This window comes from Gopherus flavomarginatus, chromosome 7, assembly GCF_025201925.1.
Source record: "Gopherus flavomarginatus isolate rGopFla2 chromosome 7, rGopFla2.mat.asm, whole genome shotgun sequence".
Classification (NCBI taxonomy): domain Eukaryota; kingdom Metazoa; phylum Chordata; order Testudines; family Testudinidae; genus Gopherus; species Gopherus flavomarginatus.
The window spans coordinates 64,484,591-64,497,823 of NC_066623.1; positions in this window are offsets into that span (position 1 = coordinate 64,484,591).

Below are 13,233 nucleotides of genomic sequence, written 5' to 3' on the forward strand. Positions count from 1 at the left end.
TTTGCTTTAGTCCTGCAATTGTGGACATAACCTCCCTGGTGAGTATCCCTTTGTTACTTGACGCAGTTTCCTACTTGGAGATTTCTATGCTAAATTTTATTCCTTCCCTATTTTTATTATTACATAGGGACACTCTAATATATTCCTGAGGACTTTTCTCTTACTTCCATTGGCACATCAATAGACATTGTGCTGATTTACCGCAGACATTCCCAGCTGGTTCTGTTGAATCAGAGAAGGCCCATTGTCCATTTGTTGCTGCATTGTGTGGTTAGATATTATTTGTGTGTAGGTGTAGAACATATGTAGGACATTTGCAAACTAATGTTGAATTGATGGGCTCATTTATTATTGAAGTTAAATGAATGACTCAACTAATCCTCACAGCAAACTGCCTTTGAGTAGCTGAGCAGAATTAAACAATAGACACTCTGCTTATTTAAATATTTCACAGTTCTTAATCCTTTCCTTCTACTTTGGCTCAATCTGCTTTTCTCATTAGCTTTGGATTTCAGCCACTTTCTCTCCATTATCCCTAAGAAGACTGATTTTTTCCCCTCTCTTTTTACTCATATACTTAATATTTTTAGATCAATTTCTATGGAGTCTAAACAAAAAGAAGGGTTGTAATAATCCTTTTAACCTGAATGTGAAAACCACACAAATGAAAAGAAATTAGAATATTGAGCAGTAAAGATCAGTCATGTGGATCAGAAAAGATAATTTTGTGCAGAGTTGTTTTGTAGCTAATGCAGTAAATATTTGCCATTCTAAAGGGATGATGTATGCCCTCAGCTTCTTCAGGATCCCAAGGGCATCAACAGAAGATCCAGGAACATGCCACCAAGAGCAAAATTTGGCCTTGTATGTCTTTCAAATATTTAAGAGTCTGTCTAACCCATTTTAAGAGCTCTGTTTCACATCTCACTTCCCTGGTGTAAATCAGCGATGCAAATGTTTTTGGTTTTTTTTTGCTTTCCTGGCAGTTTTGAAAAATAACCAATTGTTTTGGGTTAGTCCAAACATGAATTTTTTGGGGGGGATTCAAAAAGTTAAATGATGAATAAAAGCAATAAGTTTAAATTAAAATAAATGAAATGTTTCCTTCAACCTGAAGCAAAATGTTTTGTTTAGTTTTCAACCTTTTTTTACATTTTTGCATTTCTAACAATTGAATTTAAATAGATTCTAAACAGTCATTTGAACCTGAATCTAAATGTTTAATCTTGAAAATGTAGAAACAAAATGTTTCAAGTGTTTTGTTCATTTGTTTGGTTTTTTTGCAGGGGAAAAAAGTCTGAGACTAACAATTTAGCAAAACTGACAAATTTGCGGAATGCTTTCTTGTAGCCAAATCTGCGCTTTTTTTTTTGTCCAGTTGTAGAAGTAAACTCAGTGAAATCAGAGACTCAACAATGTGAGAGGAGAATCATGCCACATTTACAGTGATTACATTATATATGTTTGCATTCCAAAGGCCATGGTGATATTACACCAATGCCCATGTAGGGCCAGACCATAGGCACGCTAGCCCAGTGAGAGCTGCTTCAGACAATGGGCCTGATTAATCAATGTTAGTCAGGCTCATTGTGCCTCCAACATGCACAAAACCTCCAAGGAGTTCAGCCACGGTACCACCTTAAAGAACTGGGATCCAGAACTGCAGCTCAATGTGGTAATGATGGAGCAGTTCTATGGGCCTTCCCACTTACTCTCTTCCTGTTCCTTTTGGAGAGGTTGGGGCCAATGGGGATATGCCTTGATGCTGGTCCTTTCCTTTTCTGAGTGCAAGGACCGCAACTGTACTCTGCATTTTTGTGGGATGGGGATGGCTTCTTGTTCTGCATCATCCTCAATCCGACTTGTGTACTCAGGAAAAGGCTAGTCAACATCTAGCCCTGTATATTGGTTTCCAAATGGCAGGCTGAGTACTAATGTACTATATCAAAGTAACTGATTCCCACATGTTGTACATTCATCATACAGTAACATGCCGACCCTGTGAAATAGACAGAGAGATCTCTATTTTAAACAGATAAGACTTGATTTTGCACATTCCGTTAAATGTAGAAACTAAATATTAATTACCAGTTTGATTTTAATATTTTAAAGTGTATGAACTAAAACAACACAACAGGTTGATTATGAGGCAATGGAGATGCTATAATTAAAGAAACAATTTAATACATAAAAATGTTTCTATTCCTATTTTATCTAAAAATTACCCTGACTTGAAGTCTGCAAAGCTCTAGTTGAGCGATATAATTTTCACATGTAATACTAAACTGAATTAGATGGCTTCTTTTTGTAGTAAAATTTGGTTTAATTTTGTGATGGTCTGTTTGTTGGTTGGGCACCAAACTGTAAACAGTAAGTCTAAATGCAGAGGCATCATGCAGCTGGATCACTGATTGCATTGCCTTTGCATGTGGTTAAAGTTAACAATTAGAAGTTATCAGCATGCACAGGTAAAAAATATGCAGTATTGTAGCTGTGTAAGTCCCAGGATATTGGTGAGACAAGGAGGATGAGGTAATATCTTTTATTGGACCAACTTCTGTTGGTGAAAGTAACAAGCTTTCTAGCTACACCAAGCTCTTCTTCAGGTTTCGGAAAGGTACTAAGGGCATGGCTACACTTGTGTGTTAGAGCACATTAAAGCAGCCCCAGGTGCTCTAACTCATGACGTGTCCATTCTGGCAAGGCACGTAGAGCGCTCTGACTCCATGGCTAGAGCACTCCTGGTAATCCACCTCGGTGAGTGGAATAACATTTGATGCACCACTGCTGGAGTGCTGTGGCACCAGTGTGGATGCCTCGCTCTGTTAATGCACTCTGATCAGCCTCCAGAAGTGCCCCACAATGCCTGTTCTAGCCACTTTGGTCATCACTTTGAACTTTACTGTCCTGCCCTCAGGTAACCAACTGTCAGACCCGCCTTTTAAATTATCTGGGAATTTTGAAAATCCCCTTCCTGTTTGCTCAGCCAGGTATGGAGTGCTGTCAGTGAGTCTTTCCAGGTGACCATCCCTCTACATGCCAGGCAATCCCCAGTATGGAGCAATGGCGAGGTGCTGGACTTCATCAGTGTTTGGGGGGAGAAAGCTGTCCAGTCCCAGCTGCATTCCAGCCATAGGAATTACAGTAGTGTAGCTAGTAGAGTGCTATCATAACCTTAGTCCCAGATTTGGACCTTAGCGTCCAAAATATGGGGGTTAGCATGAAAACCTCCAAGCTTAGCTACCAGCTTGGACCTGGTACTTGCTGCCACCACCCAAAAAATTAGAGTGTTTTGGGGCACTCTGGTCCCCCTGAAAAGCCTTCCCTGGGGACCCCAAGACCCAAATCCCTTGAGTCTCACAACAAAGGGAAATAATCCTTTTTCCCTTCCCCCCTCCAGGTGCTCCTGGAGAGATACACAGACACAAGCTCTGTGAATCCAAACAGAGTGACTCCCCCTCTCCGTTCCCAGTCCTGGAAACAAAAAGCACTTTCCTCTTCACCCAGAGGGAATGCAAAATCAGGCTAACAAATCCAACACACACAGATCTCCCCTGATTTCTTCCTCCCACCAATTCCCTGGTGAGTACAGACTCAATTTCCCTGAAGTAAATAAAAACTCCAACAGGTCTTAAAAGAAAGAAAAATACATACAAATGGTCTCTCTGTATTAAGGTGACGAAATACAGGGTCAATTGCTTAAAAGAATATTGAATAAACAGCCTTATTCAAAAAGAATACAAATCAAAGCACTCCAGCACTTATATTCATGCAAATACCAAAGAAAAGAAACCATATAACTTACTATCTGATCTCTTTGTCCTTACACTTAGAAACAGAAGATTAGAAAGCAGAACTACTTCTCCAAAGCTCAGAGAAAGCAGGCAGACAGACAAAGACTCAGACACAAACTTCCCTCCACCTAGAGTTGAAAAAATCCGGTTTCCTGATTGGTCCTCTGGTCAGGTGCTTCAGGTGAAAGAGACATTAACCCTTAGCTATCTGTTTATGACAAGTGCAAGGGAAGCAGCTGCTTCCCCTCAGCACATTTTCAAAAAAGCTGTGCCTTAGACCGGGTTACCATGGCACCAGGGACGGAGCCCATGCTCTGCTCTGAAGGTTGACCTGCTCAGCTTCCTCCAGCCTGCTTCATACCCCAGCAAGAGGGAGACAGCTGATTGTGCGGCAGGGAGGAGAGGGGAAGAACTGAGCTCCAGCAAGCTGGGCTCCTGCAGGCAGGCTTTGCCGGTTTCCCCTAGTGTGCTGCATAAACCCCTCCTGCTAGGAGACAGCTAATCAGTGAGGCAGAGAAGGGATGGGAGAGGGAAAGAACTGAGCTCCAGCAAGCTGGGTTTCTGGGGAGGAGGAGAGGCTAGGGCCTTGGGGAAGAAGGGGGTCAGTTGGGGTATGTTATAGGGGGCAGGGGCACCCACCCACCAGTCAACTGTCTATGGGGTCCATGAGCCATCAGCTGTTTGGCCAGAGTGGGAGCAGTAGGGTAGCTAGCTAGGGAAGTGTAAGTGCTCACTATTTAGCTGGTTTTTGGCCTCCAGCCAATCAGTGAGGGGAACTGCTCCTGGAGCAAGGGGGCTGAGCACCAGAGCGGCGGTTTGCCTTGTGGGCTTTGTGGTAGGCATTCCTTGGCTGCTTCACTTTAACCCTGCACTGCAGTGCATTGCAGTCATGGCCTCTTTCTATTATGTACCTTGATATCTGCAAGTGTAGCCATGCCCTAAGAGTGTCACAGCTAAATACAAGATTAAACAGAGAGTTTAGCTTAAGTAGTTAGCACATAATCTAAGGGACCATTCAAGGTGAAGTGACCTAGTTACACCCCTGTAGTTATAGGACAAAAGGAGTTTTGGGGTTACAGATTGCTGTAATAAGCCATAAATCCAGTGTCTCTGTTCAGTCCATGATTTTTAGTGTCTAGCAGAGTTATAAATATAAGCTCCCAGGCTTGTCTTTTTGAAAATGTTGTGCAGGTTTCCTTTGAGGATAAGAACTCGTAGGTCAGAGTGATTGTTTTGTGAAAACTGTTCACCCATACGTGATAAGGTGTTTTTGTCTTTTATCATTTTCCTGGGTGAGTTCATTCAAGAATGTACTGATTGTCTGGTTTCACCCACATGGTGGTTGTTGGGGCATTTAGTGCACTGGATGAGGTACACCACATCTTGTGATAGGCATGTGTAGGACTCATGAATCTTGAAAGGTGTGTTGTGGGAGGTGTTGATCATTGTAGCAGTGGAGGTATGTCTGCAGGGTCTGGTGCTGCTTTTGAGTTGGTGTATCTTGGTTTGTGGGGAGCTTGCTTCTGATGATGAGCTTGGAGAGGCTGAATACCAGAAGAGTGGTTTCAAGAAAATATCTTTAAGGATGGTGTCCCCATTGAGCATGGGCTGTAGTTATTTGATGATACCCATATGGGTTCCAGTGTGGTATGGTGACACCTAAGAGTGTGTGGTCAAAGCAGGGGTTATTTCTGTATTGAAGGACGTTCTCTCAGGGTATTTGGGTGGTCTGTTCCATGTTCAACTTCTAAGGTGGAGTGTCCTTGTTTTGTGAAGGTAGATTTCAGTGTGTTAAGGTGTATATCCGGGACATTCTCTTGGAGCATATTCTTTAGTATCTGAGTGCCTGGCTGTACATACCAGATTTCATGGTGTGTTGGGGGTGGCTACTGGATCTGTGAAGGTAGGTATGGTGATCTGTGGGTTTCTTGTATATAGTTGTCTGTAGGATTCCATTGTTGAAGCTGATTGTGGTATCCATGAAGTTGATGCTAGTGTGGGAGTGTTCCAGAGAGTTTAATGGGCAGGTGGTGATGGTTTAAGTTGTGGTGGAAATCTCTGTGGGAGTTTCAGCTGTCTTTCCAGAGGATGAAAATTATAATTGATTTCACTGTACAAGAAACCCATGGATCACCACACTAACCCATCCCTTTACATTCCCTCAGCTAGTCTTTTAACCCCTCCCCATGACAGGTCCATATGTTCTTTGAAAATGTAGTTCTATTCTTATAGAGTCTAGAACAGGATCTGAGTGCTTTCCAGAAGTACATTCAGTGACGGGACTAGTATCTGTCATGTGTAGTTAGTTCTTTCACCCTCCTCCCAAGGGGCAAATGGGTGGTGATTCTTGATTTGTATATTTCTGTGTTTATATTATCAAAGGCAAGGTCAGAGACATGCATCTTGAACATAGAACAAAAGATGGTGAAGTCTGTGGTATTTTTTGGCTCCTTTGGGAACACATACCACAGTTTTGGACCTGCCCTTGGGAAAGCTCTGTCACTTGCACAGAATTCGATTACTCTTTGGGCAGATAGCTCCATTGTGTCTGCCTAGCAAAGTTGTTAAATGTAGTCCACCTACAAGATCACTTGAAGCTCAGAGTTGTGGGCCCAGACTATGAGGTACCTTGAAAGGATGGACAGAAATCCTGACTAGTCTGTGGAAATCCAGTGTAGAGAGGAGGCCTTGATGTTTTGCAGGGACCCATGCTGCTGAGGAGCTGCATTGGCCCATTCTGTACTATTTGATTTCCTTAGGGCTGACCGTTCCATTGCCGTGTAGCTGTCATTGTCATTGTCCAGCTGGGACTTGACAAAGTCATCTGTTACTGAGGCCAGATGGTCATCTGTCAGGATGAAACCATCTCCTAGCCAGCTGAGATGGTAGAATGCATTACTTACAGATGCCACTATGTGAGCTTAGTGTCACAGAGGAACACTTCTAAATTGCAGACTGACTTGACTGGTTGTGGCTGTGCATGTTTAATCAAAGGAGGCTGTATGGAGTCTGAAAACTCAATATTGCATCTGGTAAGGAGAGGCAGGAATGAGATGTGGTTTTTGTGGTCATAGCAGATGCCTGTTGGCATTAGGGCTTCAGTGGCATATGCCAAACTCTTTCAGTGACCTGCTATGTGACCTTAGGTAAGTCAATTAGGGTATGTCTACACTGCATTGGAAACCTGGGCTCCGACTCAGGTTTGAGCCCGAACCCTCATACCATCCACACAACACATCTGTCTGAATCAGGTCAACAAGAACTCAAGACTTAGCTTCTAGGACCCACCCAGGGATAGGTTTGAGCTGAGCTCTGGGTCCAGGCCCTTTCATTTTCCAATGTGGACACATCAGAAGTCTGGGACCCAAGTCAGAAGATCTGCATAGTATATTATGGATGTGTTAGCATGGCTGAGAGACTTGGGTCCAGAAATTGTAAACCCAGGTTTACAATGCAGTGTGGACACTAAAATTCAGGCTTTGAAACACTGATTCCACAAGCAAGGGTCCTACACAGCTGGGCTTACAATGCAATGTAGAAACCTCAGGGATTATCTACACAGAGACTTAGTGCATGGCAACCCAGAGTGTGAATTTACAGTGCTCTAGCTTGCCACATATTAGGCGCTGACTCAGTGGGTGCTCCAGGGCTGGAGCAATCATGGGAGGAAAATGGTAGGTGCTGAGCAACCATTGGCACCCCTTATCAGCTCCCACCTCCGCACCTCCCACTTGCTGGTGGGCCCCACAGATCAGCACCTCCCAGTTCCTCCCTCTGGCCACAAACAGCTGTTTCACGGCATGCAGGAGGCTGGTGAGGGAGGGATGAGGAGCAAAGATGCGGTGCGCTTGGAGGAGGGAGCGGAACTGGGTGGGAAGAGGCAGGGCAGGGGCGGAGCCTTGGGGGAAAGAGTGGAGTGGGGGCAGGGCCTTGGTTGGAGGGCCTTGGCCTGGGATTGAAAAACCCCCCCAGCACTTTGAAAAGTTGGCACCTGTGGGCTACATAGATCCTGAGCACTAAAAATTCCATAGCTGAAACAACAATATGCAACAGTCAAAGAGCACTATAGAACTTGTAGTACACAGTAGCAGGGTCTATACGACCAGTTGGCATGCAGCAGGCTACAGTACCGTAGACTTATACCCTGGCTTACTGTGCATTAAGTCTCCATGTGGCCAAGTCATTAGGGTCACCCTACATTCAATCTCTTTCTAGATTACAGGAATAGTTTTACTGGAGACAGGCAGACTTTATTTCTTTCTGCTACTTACTTTTTATTTCTCATTTCTCACTTTGATTTCTACTTTTCTCTGTCATCCTACAGGAAGTTTCTACACTTACATAAACAAAGCCAACTTTGCTTGTAGGGAGAACTGCATGCTAATTGAGGGCTCTGCTTGTGTGCTGGCTAAAGGATCCATTCATTTGAGAGTTTCAGTTGACTGATCATAAAATTGCATGTTCAAATTCCAACTTGCTTTCAACTGACCAGATATCTGATGCTGCTGAATGCTAGTTAAAATGGAGTGCTCTGTTCATTTTTTTTAAATATGGAAATCCAATTTGTGCCCAGCCTCTATTAAAAGTCTACTTTCCTGTTGCCCCTTATGTTCATGTTTGCTACCTTTAACTTGTATAGCCCAATTATTCAGTGATGATAAAAGCATTATATCCATTGTAAAAGATAGAAAGTTTTTCTTCAACAGCACTAACTCCATGTGGGATTTTAACTGAAATTGGAAGCATAATGATGAGATGTACTGATGTAGAAAAGGTTGGCTCTGTCTGTATTTGAATGCAATACAAATATGGGTAAGCTAAAATAGCACATTTGAATGGAAGCATAATTTTCTAGATGGTTAATTACACTGAAAAAAAGCAATAACATCCAAACTAGTTGGTTGACAGTTGTAAAACAAATAGTTTTTCTGTAAAATAATTATTTAAAAAAATAAGCTTTACAATCAGTCATGCAGAACCCTGGGAACACAACCCAGCATATTGCCAGTTCAAAAATGCATCCTTACAGAGGTGACATCTTGCTAGGTTGGCAGCCCTACTGTAGGAGCCTTGATAGCAATCCTGATTCATTGTGGCCCTGCAAGTTCAAGGATTGAACTGGGCATGGGGGGAGGTGGAGTGTGCACATGGGAGAATGAACTCTTTTTAGCACCATCTTCTGAAAGCAAGCTGGTTTTCCAGATATGAAGGTAGCAAGGCATTTAATATAGCTGGGAGCATTACCTCACTTCTGCTATGTAGTGTCACACTCTCCTAGATGCTTTATCTCAGTGCATCAAATGCTTTGCTGAAATTTGTGTTCCTCTTCTTCTTTCCCTCCTAATGTTTATTATGTAGGCAAGAAGACATTTGTACACGAGTAGTTTCTTTTTCTTCCTACTATGAAAACCTAATGAAAAGTGAACAGTAAAAAAGAAAAGGCGGTGAGTTGTAGGTGTTTCATCAATCAAAATTGTTTGCTTTTTTTACCTACTAAAACCATGAGGTCAGAGATTGCCAAAAATAATGTTTATAGTTCATGCTGATTCTTAGGTTTGGGGTATTTGTATAGTTAAGAGACAAAAGGCCTAAAGGTAACTAGCCCATCAGAGTCACAACTGAGATTGAAAAATTTCCTTTAAATGTTTTTTAACAAAGAGATTCAGAATAGACAAGCAATCCTTTGATGCTGTTTAAGGACTGTAGATAGAAATCTAGTTTCAAACCTCAAGGCTGAAGCCAAGATGGGGAAGTTAGACCATAATTAAAGGAGCTGAATGTCTTTCTGGAGTTGCCCAACAGTGGGTTCTCTATACAGCTACAGTCTAACCTCCTGCCTCGGATTCAGAGCCTGAGCTCCAGCTCAAGCCACAACTTCAAAGCACTGTCTACAGACATTTTTTGAGCACTAGCAGAAGCCCACATCTGTGGATCCAGGCTGGGAGACTTGCTGCCACAGGCTGTGTACATGTATCTTATGACACACTTCCTAGTCTGCACTGGCTTATGATCCTGGTTCTCAGATGACATTCACAGTGTTTGTTTTGTAAAATGCAAAATCCATTATTAAAGTTTCTCCTCTCTTTATGTTTTACCAACTTAAGTCTTCCTGGGATGGCATGAGTATCTTCTCATTCCATCATCCTTTATATGTAGCAGTAACACTGAACTGCTATGAAATCCTGGCAAAATGCATCCTTTGTATTACTATGTCCATTTGGTGTTTCCTTCCTTCGCATGTTGTGACTTCTCTTGCTATTTTTCCACTTCCATTTTTCTCCCTCACACCTCATGCTGCATCACCTCTTCTTGCAAAAAAGCTTATGGGATGGGGCCACAGGGACAGGAAAATTCTGTAAGGTGAATTGAACTCAGAATTACCTTTGTCTTCTCAAGGAGAGGAGACTTCATGGCAAAGCCTTTCAGGGAGTAAGCACAGGGATACAAATCTGCATGGGCAGCTTCTACTTCTGGGCCACTGCAGTGGCTCCTCTATACTGGCAACATGGTCCCTCTGAGGATTGCTCTGTACATAAACCAGACATGTTAAGTTGATTTAGCAGGGAAGGCTGATTTTTAGGTGTAATTATGGTCTGTGGGCTGGGTATATATTTAGAATGATTACCTTCAATTTGCAGCAGATTTCCCCGCTGATGTTAATAGATGGGTAGGAGACACAAAAATCATGGATAAAATATTATATTTATTTGTATTGCAGTAGCACCTGGAGCCCAAGTTATGGAGCGGGTACCCATTGTATTAAGCAACATACAAACACAGAACAAAAAGCTGGCTTTTATGTAGTATCTGAACTCTTATTGGTTCACTTTCATACTGTCACATTCAGTGTCACCCAATAGGAAAATATGCTCTCTTTTTGGAATACTGCTATTTATACCTTTTTTGTTACCCTTCCTTCCCCATCTTCTTTCTTTTTCCTGTCCTTGTCTTTGCCTGTCGTCCTTTCTTCTCTCTGCATTGGCTTTCCTACAGCAAATCCCATCCCCTGTGGGCTTTGCTCAGGGATGGTTTAGATATTCATGATGAGTAAGTTCAACCTCTTTTTTTTGTTTCCTGATGTCTGAAAATGCCACATGCATTTGCAGACATTTTCAGAATAGCTCTGCAAGCAAATTTCAGCCTGTGCTGAATTTGCAACTGTTCAATCTGACTTTACTATTTATGTGTTTGGTCACCTATATCACTGGATTTTGTTTCTGCTTCCTGATTGGATGATTGAAACTCTTTAACTAGGCGAACTAATGATGAATAGCTAATACTCTTGTTCACGTTTGTATGTAAACAAGGAACGGCCACTCCTCAAATGTGTGGGAACAAAATCCAAGTCGTGCAAATATTTGCCAGATAATAAAAGGTACAAATGCAATCAAACTGCCCAGATACCTGGAATTTGAATGAATATTCACAAGTGTTATTTCTGCAATATTTTAACCAGTCCTATTTATGCTGTTTCATAGCTTTTAAGGCCACACTGGATCATTATGATCAGCTAGTCTGACCTCCTGTGTAACACAGGCAAGAGATGCAGGAGTGCTGGATGAAATCATCAAGATATAGCTGAATGAATTATAGCATATCTTTTAAAAGGTCATGCAGTCTTGTTTTAAAGGCCTCGCAAACGTGTTTCTGTACCAATTTATTTCAGTTAGTGAAGGAATTTTCTACTGAAATAGCTAAATTTGATACAATCCTGAGTGTTTACACAGTTGTCCCAGTGCTCAGATGCCTCATACTGCTCTAGCTTATTCCCCTTCCCTTCTAAGAATAACTTTTATACCAGTATAGCGTATTTTTATACTTCGGACCTTGAGTAAGTCATGTCAACTCTGTTCCACATCTGTAAACTAGGGATAAAGATACTTTTGTAAAGAGCTTAGAGATATATTATATTAAATACTATACAAGTATAAGTACATCCCAATGGGAGTGTGGTTACGGAAGGAGTTGAAGCTGTACTACTTTAGCTATACCCACATAGTTAAAGTAGTACAATTTTTATGTGTTGAGAAGGCCAAAGGCTCCAAGAGATGGAGAATTTCTCACATTCCTAGGAAATCTCTTCCAGCGATATTTAGCCTAATGAGTAAAAATGTCATATTGTCATTTGTGTATTCTGGTATAAAATGGTAAAGAAATTAGATCAACAGCCTCTTGCAATTTCTGTTGGCTTCCCATCTGTCATGCTTTTGTTATAGTTGAATTAGTTAGCTTATATCAGTCAGTAGGGAGCTACAGCATTGAGTTACCTTACAGCATGTCATAAACCAGTATTTGATGAATTTAGTGTGCTAATAGAAAGTGAGATAAGTAGAACAATAGACAGTGGGACAATGTGAATGTTGTATTTTATTTAAAAAAATATAATTAAGCCTTCACATTTCTTTCTTTCCTATGTGTTTAGTTCAGAATCTTGAAGTTAGTCAAGCAGTTTTTGCCCAAATGGCTTCAGATTTTCCTGAATTGCTCACTGTGCATACAAAGAGTGGCATAAATATATTTTTAACTTAGCTATTGATCTGTTAACTACTTAACTCCCCAAATACCTTCTTTTTTGTATACTCTTTGCCATATTGGCAGGGGATGGAGCTCAGTGTTGATTTTCACCAGCTGAGTAACTGGTTCTTTCTATTTCATTGATTATTTAAAAAAAAAAAAAGCCACAGTTGCACAGTATGCAAGTGAAGTAAACAAATTAGACCCTGAACTCTGATGGAGAATTCTCAGTACACTGGTGTAGTTTGAAACACTGGAGCAGAGCCTTTCTTACTATAGTAGTTCTGACCCAAAAGCAGTTTAGCAGAATTCAAGGTATTAAGATCCATTAGGTACTAATTAAAATGACAAACTTAGGCCTGGTCTACACTACGTGTTTAAACCGATTTTAGCAGCGTTAAACCGATTTAACGCTGTACCCATCCACACTATGAGGCCCTTATATTGATATAAAGGGCTCTTTAAATAGATTTCTGTACTCCTCCCCGACGAGAGGAGTAGCGCTGAAATCGGTATTACCATATTGGATTAGGGTTAGTGTGGCCGCAAAGCAACGGTATTGACCTCCGGGCGGTATCCCACAGTGCACCACTGTGACCGCTCTGGACCGCAGTCTCAACTCAGATGCAGTGGCCAGGTAAACAGGAAAAGCCCCGCGAAATTTTGATTTTCATTTCCTGTTTGCCCAGCATGGAGCTCTGATCAGCACGGGTGGCAATGCAGTCCCAAATCAAAAAAGAGCTCCAGCATGGACCGTACGGGAGATACTGGATCTGATCGCTGTATGGGGAAACAAATCTGTTCTATCAGAGCTCCGTTACAGAAGACGAAATGCCAAAGCATTTGAAAAAAAAATCTACAGGCTACACCGTGCTGCGTGACAAGCGTAACGGGAAGCCAGAGACTCAAGTGGATGCTCATGGAG